Raw genomic sequence first — 12290 nt, forward strand, 5'->3', positions numbered from 1 at the left:
ACTGCTTCTCGTTCTTCTATTTTCCCTTTTATCTTCATTCGTGTGCATTATTCTTCGGTCACAGCGACGATGCATTGTACGAAATGAGAGAGGTATTTTTGTCCTTTGTCGTGGAGCAACCGAGAGATATTAGATAAGCAAATTCTTTCCGCGTGCAACAACACACAAAGTTAAACCATGAATTGTTGTTACCGCACGGGGAATCCCTTTCAGCTTGTTCGTTTGCTCTTCTTAAATCACGCTGCGTCGTAAATAGCTTTCAATTGTCTCTGTAATAAAGTTCTTCTTCGTGCTCGTGTGCGAAACCGGCCGCAATTATTTCACCGCGTGTGAATTCCAGGGGTATTTAGGTTATCCGGTTATCCTTACTTTGGCAAGTTACTCGCGAAAATACCTGAATATTCGTAGAATCGTCTTACGAATATGTTACTATACGCGTTGCTATACAAAGCGTAATAAAAACTTATTCGATAAGAAATTGTCCTCAATTTCGAAATGATAGATTATAATTAAAGAGGGTAGAATACTCGACAGGCGAATCTTCTGTTTATCCATTATATCGCACCGTATAGAAAAAGGGACCAATGAAGGTGAAAAGTAGCCAACGATGGCCCATTTTTCTGCGACTCTCTGCAATTTTGCCATACGTATGTACGATATATACGTACGCTTTACCTGCATCTTCGTGAGATTCAGTAGCCAAGGCTGACAGCATGTATCGGCAGACTCTTCTCGCTGTCTTTGACCTTAATTCAATACCAAGAGGTGGCGAGGCCAAAGACCTTGCCATTGAATTTGGCTGTAATCGAAGTTGACGTCACCGAGTACCCGACTCGGTAAGGAGCAACGATGTAAATGACTTTCACGAATATTGCCTGCGACATTTTGCTACGGCGAGCGCCTTACGCGCGGCCAAGTCGACCGGTGACTGAACATTTCGCGGTCCCGGCCTCTCCCCCTCGTGCGCTTCATGTCCTGTTGGCGAATAAACGCGATTACGTTTGTGTCCCTCCCGTGGAGAAGATATCGGCTTCGGCGGACCATGAACGAACTCGTCCGAGTCCGCCTCGATGGAAACCAGCCAAAGGCATCATTCCCGTGAGAGGATCATCGTTGACTCATCCCGATTAACGATCTCCTTGCGCCTGGTTAGAATAATTTGAAAAGTTACGCTCTCGATGGTGAGCCGATTCGAACCGATCGGACGAGAAAAATGGAGAAAGTGTGGTCGATTTTTGGTCCCGAGCGAATACGTGCATCGAAAGCGAAGATTCGTTACGTTCCGGGGCTGAACGGGAGCACCGTCTTCTTCTTCCCAGATACGTATATTTGCTGAAACTGATCGATGAATCTTGTTTTTCATACATCGTTTCAAGACTTTGGTTTTTTATTTTAATCTCAAGTAAAACTTTCTGGATTGTAAATTTTCATCGAAGATAGCGTAGAATAATTAGGCACTGATCCATTGTGCGATCTATGTATCTACGATATTTTTCTAGGCAATTGGTTTTCCAACATTTTTTCGCATATTACACGTGTATTACACGCATATTAACGAAAAGTTTATTACGATTGTGTAATCGAAAATAACGAAAAACAGTGAAAATTCCATACGTGATGTAATTTTACATTTTAATAGCTGTCATGAAAATTTCCTGTTTCTTATTCTCACGTTTGTTAATTAAATATTTTTAAATCATCCAATATTTATTGACATATCTGTTAGGTACTCTTGAATAATTTATTACCGTCTGTTATACAAACACGAATTATCGTATTTTACAGACGTTAAAGACAAAGAGACAGTTTAGTTGGTGCAGTTAGATAGGTGTTTTCTTTACGAGTTACCTGGACGTCTCTACGATGAACTATATCTTATTGCCCAGCGCCAACGCGATTTACAGCGAGCCATTTTCATTGTAATAGTGATAGAGCAAACAGTGCGATGATATAATGCGCAATACAAGACTGCTGGGTGGCATAAGTCACGGAACAATAGACTTTGTATTTATCCTCCTCAAGTATACTATGGAATAGCGTGTAATAAGTATAGAGTAGAATTTATGTTTTGCATCGCGATGTCAACGCAATCAACAAATTTCATGCTTATTATCTGCGACAGTTTACGTATTGTACGATACAATAAAAGTGTATGATACTTGATTGGAAGATGAGTTCACATTCGTTAGCACAGTAAGCGCTCATTGGATACAACGTATTAAATGTTTTTCAAGACGATTTTTGGTACATCTATAAATTAGAAAAATGTTTTTTTTAACAATTTAAAAGCGATTTATCGTATAGCGAGAGTGTATGATCTGAATTCTATAATCTTTAACTTCCCTCTATATACGAATTTATTACATACCAAGGTTAAAGTTTCTGATTTAAGTAAGAGTTGCGAGATCAATCGAGTTAGGTAGACTTCCCGATTTTGGAGAATTTTCAAGATTAGAAACTGTCGAAATATAGAATAGAAAATTGATATTTTTTATATGCTTTTTACGAAGGGTATGAAAAATCTGGATAGCTTTAGGAGTTTTAATAAGATAGAAATTTCTTAGAATACGATTCCGTATTTATATTTACAATTTTCTTTTAAAAATATCGTCAAATATCGGGACACCCAGTACGTTAAAGCATCTTTTATTTTTTATTCCGATGTTCCTTTCACGCAGTGTCTCATAACGGTTCTTGAATATTTGGGTACGTCCTTTCAGGAGGTAATATTCATTTTATCATTGACACAATAGCGATTAAAGAATATCGTAATTGTTTCTTATAACTATATATATATATATATATATATATATATATATACCTATGTTGTGTAAAACATACTAAAATACATTTTTACGATTGAAACACGATGTTCAGACACGATAATCGTTGAAAGTTTTATTCGTCTGCCTACTTATATTTAATCGATTTATTAATTAAGAACGATCTCATAATTTTCATCGCTTACTCGTACTTGGCTATTACGTACACGAACACGCAAACTGAAGTATGATAAATATTTAAAATATCGCGAGACATAACGTATGCCTTTCAATTAAGTTTTATCAGGAACAGGAGGCAAAGCTCTATTCTGTTACTTATATTTCGAGATTTGGGTGTGGTCAATCTCATATAATCGCGTTGTTTTTGTAAAGGCTGCCATTGATCGGTAACCTATTCCTCGTAGTACGGGCTATTGTGTCGAGTTTTCGACTGCGCCCTGGTCAAAGTAGTCATGTACGCTGATTGTAATCTTCTTACATCGTGATTTAAGTGCTATGAGAAGCAGATGAACGAGCAGGCGACGCGACGTCGTTAGTTTATTCTCTTCCAGTTTCGTCGCCTTTGTCGCCGGCCAAAGTCGGGTTTAGGTCGACTAAGAGAAAGCTCTTCGTGTCGTGTCGCCAATCTTTTCATGCTTAGCTTTATGATAATACGTGCATTTACTACGTGTCGGTGCACTCAATTTCAATATCGGATTTTCTGAATGACAACGATTTAATATTTCAAGATCGAGTTAATGCCGAGTTGTCGTGTGCTGCATATGTATATACATCATACACATGTAGCTGATCCGAGAGGCGAGGAAAAAGAAGCAACGAAATTTCTAAAACAGCTTTGTACTCGTTGTGGGTATCTACGGGCTACACAGCAGATAGAAATATTCTGTGAACGACTGGTTGCGTACGGCGCGCTACATTAATGCAAGGGATTAGCATGACAACGATGGTGATATTTCTACGTACATCGAGTGCATCGATGTTAAAGGACCAACGGAAAATTTATATCAGTGGCAAACTGCCCGTAGGTTAATTTTAGTCGCTGCATGCGTTTCTTCCGCGTATTAAAAGCGAACGTCTATTTATTCGGCCAATTTACGGGGTTACGATAATTAAAGAACGATGTGGCCTCTGTTCGAGATGGCAATTTAGACGTAGAGACGCTTTAAACGGAATCTTCGAGATATTAAAAAAAGAAAAAAAGAAAAAAAAAAAAAGAAAAATCGAGGAGTTTTTATGAAACGATAGGAATTTTTAGCGTAGTTTGGCTAGAGTTACCGAAGTACGATAAACAAGAGGAAGTTGTTGGAAAAAGTTGATAGATGCTAGACCATCGATTTCGTTATTAAATGTTATGCAACCTTTGCTACTGTCTACCAGAGTCTAGACAGTAGCCGAGACGACAATTGAAGTGTTTAAAATAGCTGAGTGCTTATTTGTCTATGCTTGTCTATACAACCGTAACTATACACTACCATTCGTATTTACCAGATGAGGTTATTAAACTTATACAGAGTTGTAGGAACTGACATGAATCGATTATTCTGCTGTAGGTACCATTTAGTAGTCACTGGCTAAGAATGAGAGTTCGATCTTTGAATACTTTTCATCAAATCATTTATCTTCTCTTACCATAGATACTAAAGTTTGATTATTTGTAGTTTAAATGCCAAAAACCTGCAAGTTCTAAAACAACCTTTTATTATAAAACGTTGCGTGCCTTGAAAAATACGTACAGAAATATTGCGTAACAGATATTTATATAACAGAGACATTTATGAAATAAAATAACGTTGCAAAGTAGTTTTATACGAAAATGGGGATAATTATACGAAAAGTAACGATAAAACAGTATAGATATAAGATACAATTTGCTGAGTAACATGTTAGGTATTTCTTATCAAATTGTCCTGTTTCCATTAAACGTAAATGCGTACCATCAAGTGATACTACAACCTATTGTTAATTTCATTCAGAAATTGTCATTATAGTTTAGTTATAAGATTAGTCATTGGAAGAGATTAAAGGTTAAACATTGATATATTATGAGATATACGAGCATTGAAGATTTCCTTGTAAGAATGAATTGGGAAAAAAACACACTTTCTAACATTGAAAAGAATTATAAAAGAACGTTGCCTTTGCCTCATTATTCTACGATGTATACGTTAAATTGGCTGAAAAATGCGTCGAATACGTTATAATTTGCGGTCCCTTTTCATATGCCGTTCATAACAAAACAGTCGAGTGTAAGTAAAAGCTCCGACCTTGCGCACATACGTGCACGTTAATGTCGGTTTTCACGGGAGCCTCGTGATCACATTAGTTACGGAAGAAAACTTTGTCGATGTAAACTGTCTAATTGTAAGCTTCGTGTTTGGAACATTTTCGCGTGAAGTTCTACGAAAATTTATAGTAACTTGTAGTAAAAATGAAGCGTTCTTTGGAGACGTTGAATCGGTCATCTTCGGTTTTTCCACACGATGAAGATCGCACGACCAGAAAGAGAAAGGGAAGAAGAAAGAAACGGACGAAGAGAAAGAGATAAAGTTATTCTTAAACGTTAACGCTACTTGTTTCCAAAAGAAACGAACGAGTTCTTCTTGTTCTGCATTGTTTCAACACGAATGGTAACAAAAACGGCGTATAGCCGATTAAGAATAGAAACATTTCCAGTTTAATCATTGAAATTTCGTCCAACTTCTAAATTGATCTGTCCCATTGGAATAACGAACAACGATACGGCAAGTCGCGACGATATATGTAACTCTTTACGGTGTTGCGTTACAGCTTTAAGATTTATATAACAGCTAGTGTATCTACGAAGGTGACTGACCTATTTACCATTACTTGTACCTGTGTTATCTGCGGTAACCGGCGGGCCTGTATGAGTGATTTTTTTCGGACAACTTGTCTAGGATGACATAGGCACAGGTGTAATTCACGCCAACTTGGCGACACGGCCAATGAGTGACAAAAATGACGAGACATGGTTCCTAGATAAGATCGTTTTTTCGAGAAAGTCTTCCCGTATTTTGACGTATCGATGACAAGGTAGCGCTCCTACGTATAAATTTATCGAAGGAAAATACGTTGCATTCGTACCAGTTAATAAATTTGGAAGATAATAAATTTTTAATAGGTACGTCATCGATTAAGAAAGCAGTGAAACGCCCACGTTCTTACACGAGTGACCGTTTTATCGGTTATCAATTGTGAAAGTTTGAAACTAATACTCTATCTTTAATTATGAGTCACGGACGTAGTAATTATCTGTTCGATATTTGATATCTTAAATTCTATCGCTCCATGCCCGGTAGTTTATTACTACTCCGACTGTAGTTTATTCCAACTCGTAAGCACGTCGTCTAATATTCGTTAAATTGTTTTTAACCCTTTAGGTACTTTACGGTCCTACATCGAAATAGCTACGATATTCCATTTCATCCAACCCTTTTTAGTTTTTAAACGTAGAATATACCGTTTTGCGTTGTAATTGAATTTAACAGAGATACGTATTCGATGTGCTATTGATTAGGAAAATATGAAAATTCAATTTACGAATAGCTGTTGAACATAGCTTATTAAGTTGGAAGAAACGCTGCTCAAACCGCATAAGCTTAAGTAAGATAATAAACGAAGTGAATTTCTATTAGATATTAAGTAATGGTTATCGTCGGACTTTGCTTTTAAATCGCGTTAAACTTTTGGTTGCTTAGCTAGTTATTCTAATTTCCAACGACACTAGAGTGAGAATAAACGGTATGCGTTTGTCAATTCGAATGACGCGTCATTTTATTTCATTTCCGCAAGGTAATTCAAGTGGTCAGCTTTTCAGCTTTCTATCTGCACTATGTATGTAGATTATTAAGACGAATGCGCTCGCGCCGTGCCGTTTCTAAACTAAAATGATAGATGATTCTTTTTCACTTCACCATGTCGTTGATCGTACGTTTCTACGAATTCTTTCGTTAGAAAACCTAAAATACACGGTATACACATATTTGTCTAACCTTCTCGAAGATCAGACAAATAAATGTCTTCGTAAATCCCCCAGACTGTAGTGCTTACTATTCTGTATTTGGAACACTTCGTTTCGCTCTAATTTCTCGTTTTGTAGGATACGCGATTAACGTTTCGTTTTTACAGCCGATGAATTTTAAAGGATGACGTTAGTTATCACTGTGAAAGGCTCGAGGTTAAAAATACATGCATACAATGTAAAGTCATAGAAGTGCGAGGTCTAGAGCCACTTAAGAACACTCTGATGCATCCGTCCGTCTGAATAGATCTCGACAAGAATCTTGATCTCCAGCCTCTGTTCACACTGCGTGAAAGTCTCGAGTGGTTTCGGTACGAGAAAAGCATAGGTACAATGATGGATGGGATATTTTTTTCGTGGATAGGATCGAGAAAAGTAGGATTACATTCTTCCAAGTATCTAATTGCCAGTCGTAATTACGCGCAACCGCGCTCGTCGTTCATCGTTAGATATGTAAGTACATCGACTCGGTTCCTTAATTTTACCGAAACGGAAGGTGTCCTTATCGGGTTGTTCAATGTAATTTCCGAATAAATGATCAACTTCGTGATTACGGATCGTAACATTGCATTAAAAGCTACGGTATTACGATTGCTATGAACAAAGCGACGCGCGAGTGTCGTACGACGAATCGTTGAAAAGCGTCAACCAAAAGATATTGCACGAACGTTTTACCCATCGAATATATCGCTATATTTGCCAAAGATATACTTCGCTGGACGGTTAGGTTTATATATGTCGAAGCTACAAATACACTGCGCAATCAGATCAGGGATACATACACTCGTAATTCGTGTAAATGAGCACGGTCAACATACACGCAGTATATATGAATAAATACGATCAAGATCGTGCGTCGAAGTTCATTTTATTCGAGATAAAAATGTGATATTTGGCGAATGGGTGTACGCTTTATATGATAAGCAAAAGAGAAATTGCAAATCGTGTTTAAGAAGGATGAAATAAACGTATAGTCTTACCTTTCACCTTCTAAAATGTTAATATTATATGTTAAGTCATTAGTGGATATAAATTGCGCGTACAATTTTTCACAAACGTGGATTTTGAATTCTACATTCGCAGAAGATACGGTTCATTACCATTTACGAAATAAAATAAAAAAGAAAGAACTTCAGAGCGCGTTTATTTTCTTTGAATTTCTATAAAGTATTAATCGAGTAAATTTTTTAAATTCTTGGAATATTTTTCTACTTGAATGTTTTACTCGTATTACTACTAGTAATTACTTTAACTAGTCTTTCTAAGAACTGCAATTTCATAGATGATAGAAATAAATAGGAATGTTATAAGGGCAATCATGCTTTAACGAATCTCATTCATACTCATAGAATTGATAGACTATGAGTCCAAAGTTTCAAGCTGAGAAAAAATTTAATTGAACGCTACATTAATAACGATAGGTATAACATTAATATAAACATTTTCTTGTTAGTGAATTCGTTGTCATACTTGAATTACACAAAGTACAGAGTGACACTAGCACGCAACTATCTCTGTTAACCAATCGATCGTCATCAACCGGTTCGAATTGCCGCTCTAAGATCTGATAGGGTTAAATTACTCATTAAATAAAGCAGCGCAAGTTTTTCTCCTGATAAAATAATGCGTGAGAATCGTTACTCTCTCTCTCTCTCTCTTTCTCTCTAATAGCGAACATTTGTAAAAGCGTCGTTGATTAAACACGATATATATTCCGGCTTATATACTATCCGACAAATATATTCTATATTTTTATAACATTAAACATTTTTTTCGAAATATCTTCAAAATTTGTAGTTAAAAGATATTTAAAAGTAGCTGCTTTCATGCATCATACGTCATAAGTGTATATGTGTCAATGTAAGTTCAAAACAATTAGCAATGAGTACATAGTGATCTTTATTGTTACCAAGGTATCGCTTATCTGATCGATAATTTAAAACGCATCTATCATTTGTCAATATTTTTCGTAATATCGATCGCTGCTTCCATAACAGCGTATCGGAAATGTACTTTTCGTCATCGTTGATTATATATTAACTCAGTGGTTAATGATATTAATTCAGTGGTTTTTCCCAATTATCTCTGAGAAGCGAGCACGCACATATCCTTGTTTCTCTGTATTCGTTCTCGTAGCATCGAATTTTTGTAGTCTTGCGAAAATACATACTCGAACTTAGTTAATCAGTATGTAAATGATACGATAAATACGAGTACAGTGGTGTGCAAATGCAAATATGTTTTTTTAGTCACTGTAGAAAAAGATCTTTACACGAAGATTAGTGTTATTCCAACAACGAACGAAGATCGTGCATGGTCGAAAACTATATGCGTATCTAGTTGCAAATCAAATAAAAAAGTAATATTCCTAACATCGAACACCGGAATTCCTGTAGAAAATAAAAAGATGCGACTTATTGTATTCCGTTTGTCTTCATTTAGACTTTTATACAAATGTATACAAATACTTTTTCTTCAGAGTCGATAATCGAGATACGTAAATAGCAAATAGCGTTTAGAATATCACAGGGGCTCGTAATACTCGCATATATAATCAATTCGTAACGCAGGAAAAATGCGATTTCCCCGTTTGGGTATAGCGCGGGAACTTTAATGAATTTTAATCAGCTTTTTCTCTATGAGAAAAATAACATCCGATCGGGCGAAAAACTACTTTGCCCTACAATCGGTGCATTCACTACGATGAAAGGACTATTCACTTGATTCCTCGCAAAGCAAAACATTTCGCAGTGAAGTTTTATTAACACGACGCGACGCGATGCGCATGAACGGAATAAGAATATGCTTATTTAGTGTCGTGTTTCAAACCCCTAACTTCCAGTGCAGTGCACGCGCGAAAAACGAGCAATCTCCTCTTTATAGTGACCTTGATGAATTGGCGAGCATCGTCGAAACTAATATCGAGCGTCTTGAAAATCCTGTTTGCTGGGCTTGCAAATCATCAGCGATACTGCTTCTGGCAGGCAATTTTGTATAAATGTACCGACCATGTACTTCATTTACGGAGTAATCCGAACATTTTCATGTCACATAGAATACTTACTTTAAATGCACGACATTAAACGCTAATTTACTGATATATTAAGTCCGGATTAATTTTCTCAAATAAATACCATTATAAGTCCATTGTACATTGTGATTTCAATTTTGAAAACTGACATTGTCGATGTTACACTTATGCACGTTTCTCGATAGTGTCGTCTTTATATTAATGGCCTCGAATATCTATCGCGTGTACTATTCTACAAGACGATGCATGTTCATTATACATGTTCGCAATTAATTTTTTGCATCTAAATACCTTTTTTGGTACTTTACAATGTACAGTAATTTACAATGTACAATAGACACATAGTTTAGGCACAAAGCCTGATAATATACTAACGTTTGTTGCAATTTTTATCGATAATAGTTTAGGATTTGTGATTATGTACGTTTGTTGTTGAATTAGAGGAAAATGCGTGGCGTAACGAGAAAGTAAAATGAATTCAGAAGTCAAGGTGAATTTTGCGCCGGATTTTCGTCACAGATCTCCACCGATCCAAAGGTCTAGTATACGCCACTGACAAAACATCTCTTTACACTCTGTACACCGTACACGTATGTATATATATATATATATACACCTGATAGATTATTCATTTTGAAAGTAATAAGTTAATTCAAGGCAAACCAACTTAGTAAATTAATTGCAAAAAATTGCAAGTAAGCAATAGTAGCAATTACGATTATCGTTATTAACGTTAAAGTTAATGATTTAATACCATATTGCAACAAATATATATGCTTTCAATTATTCCCTTAAAAGTCTGTAAGTATCGGTTTTACGTGTAGTGATTAATTGCTAGGCCTATTAATAATCCTTTCTGTATGTCGCGTCGGCAATTTTTTGTCGTACTTGAAATCTGAAACGGAGGTCTCGATACGACCTTGCTAAGATGCCAGTCGAAAGTCGAAAGCATTTCGTTCCCTTTAACACGCGGATCAAGTGTGTACTGTACGTACTTACTTGGCTGACCACCTTTTTCACAGTAATGCCATGGAATAACACCCATGTCATCACTCTCCTCGACGCATTTTTTACTATTTTTTCACGGCCATGATTATACACTGACAGCCGGTGCCCGAATATCGTTACGACTTTAGGTAGGTAGACCCGCTCACTTGATCTACCGATTCTTATTCCAAACGAGTTCTCTAATACGCTCGCCGCGTTTCTAATTTGCGTAAAATCGTCGTTGTAATTTATGACTCACGTTCAGCGATGAATCTACAGAAAGCTTTCGAGTTTAATTCGACTATAAAACGAAGAACGTAAGAAAAAAAGGCAAAGAAAAAATTAAGCTTCGACAGACTAGAATAGCATCGACGACGCTTTTTGAACTTCATAAAGTTGTCGGATAAATATAGAAGAAGAGATAGCGGCGAGAAAGTGTCGAGCAAATTCTTGAAATTCCGTTCCATAATTGCGATACGCGTTTGATAGAATTTGATAACGTAAACTGTCCAGAAATGAAAATACGCGTGAAATATAGCGTTAACGAGCCTGTTATATTTTCCTCAAATGTTAGAAACTTCTGTGGTTTGAAAATCACGCAAAGAGAATAACAGGATTAAAGCTAATTCACAAACAAATTTACAATAAGATATTAGGTCGATCTAGGCTTACCCAATAAATGTTTCTCGTAAGTTTGCTAACCTCTGTCTCAGCTATCTGTTTGCTAATTATCAGCAATTCACGCTATGATATCGTCGAACTGCGCACGCAGTGGAGCGAGGCGAAAGTCAATGTTTCGCGCAGTGGTACGGTTAGAAATGATTTTTTTCTAGCATATATGTATAATCTCGATTAGATTTTGTAACGTAACAGCGATGTAAATCAAATCGTTATACTTCTGTAATACGTATAAGATACACGTTATGATACGCGTATCGTAATTGTTTTTATTATACGAGATTTTTCCGACATGTTGGGAAAACCTCGATAAACTTTTTCCCCAAACCACTAACGACTAGGCATCGCTTGACTTAATAGATGGTATATTTTGCGTTTTTCATCGGGGCTATTGGAACATGATTGTGAGCAATGTTTGCCGACTAATGAACCACATTATTTCATTCTTCTGTTTGCAGACATCGGCAGGGAATGTTAACACGGTGTAAGAAGAAGAGGAAGAAGAAGCAGGCATCCAGGAAAATTTATTTCAATGCGGAACACACGAACCAGTACTGCTTGTGAGTACAACTCGATAAATAGGAAAAAATTCTCGATTAATACTTAAGTTGACGCGTTGCAATTCTCGGCGTAAGAATTTAAAAAATGTTAACTAGATCATCGACGTCGTTGAATTTTAGTTTTGCGTGTAAATTTTAATTCGCGAAAGTATTTCAACGTTTACGGAAGGTCAGTTTAAAATAAACGAGTAAAATCGGTAACCACAGAGCGG

At 36.5% G+C, this 12290-nt stretch overlaps 1 long non-coding RNA gene across 1 annotated transcript in view; it reads left to right on the plus strand.

The window, feature by feature from the left end:
• The window catches only part of LOC117242774, a 68066-nt gene that overhangs the window by 10932 nt on the left and 44844 nt on the right, over positions 1-12290 (plus strand). Inside the window, exon 2 of the long non-coding RNA XR_004495336.1 lies at positions 11977-12078. This is a non-coding gene — a long non-coding RNA (uncharacterized LOC117242774). The remainder of the gene's footprint in view (positions 1-11976; positions 12079-12290) is intronic.

This window comes from Bombus vosnesenskii, unplaced genomic scaffold (assembly GCF_011952255.1).
Source record: "Bombus vosnesenskii isolate JDL3184/JDL3185 unplaced genomic scaffold, Bvos_JDL3184-5_v1.1 scf7180000016279, whole genome shotgun sequence".
Classification (NCBI taxonomy): domain Eukaryota; kingdom Metazoa; phylum Arthropoda; class Insecta; order Hymenoptera; family Apidae; genus Bombus; species Bombus vosnesenskii.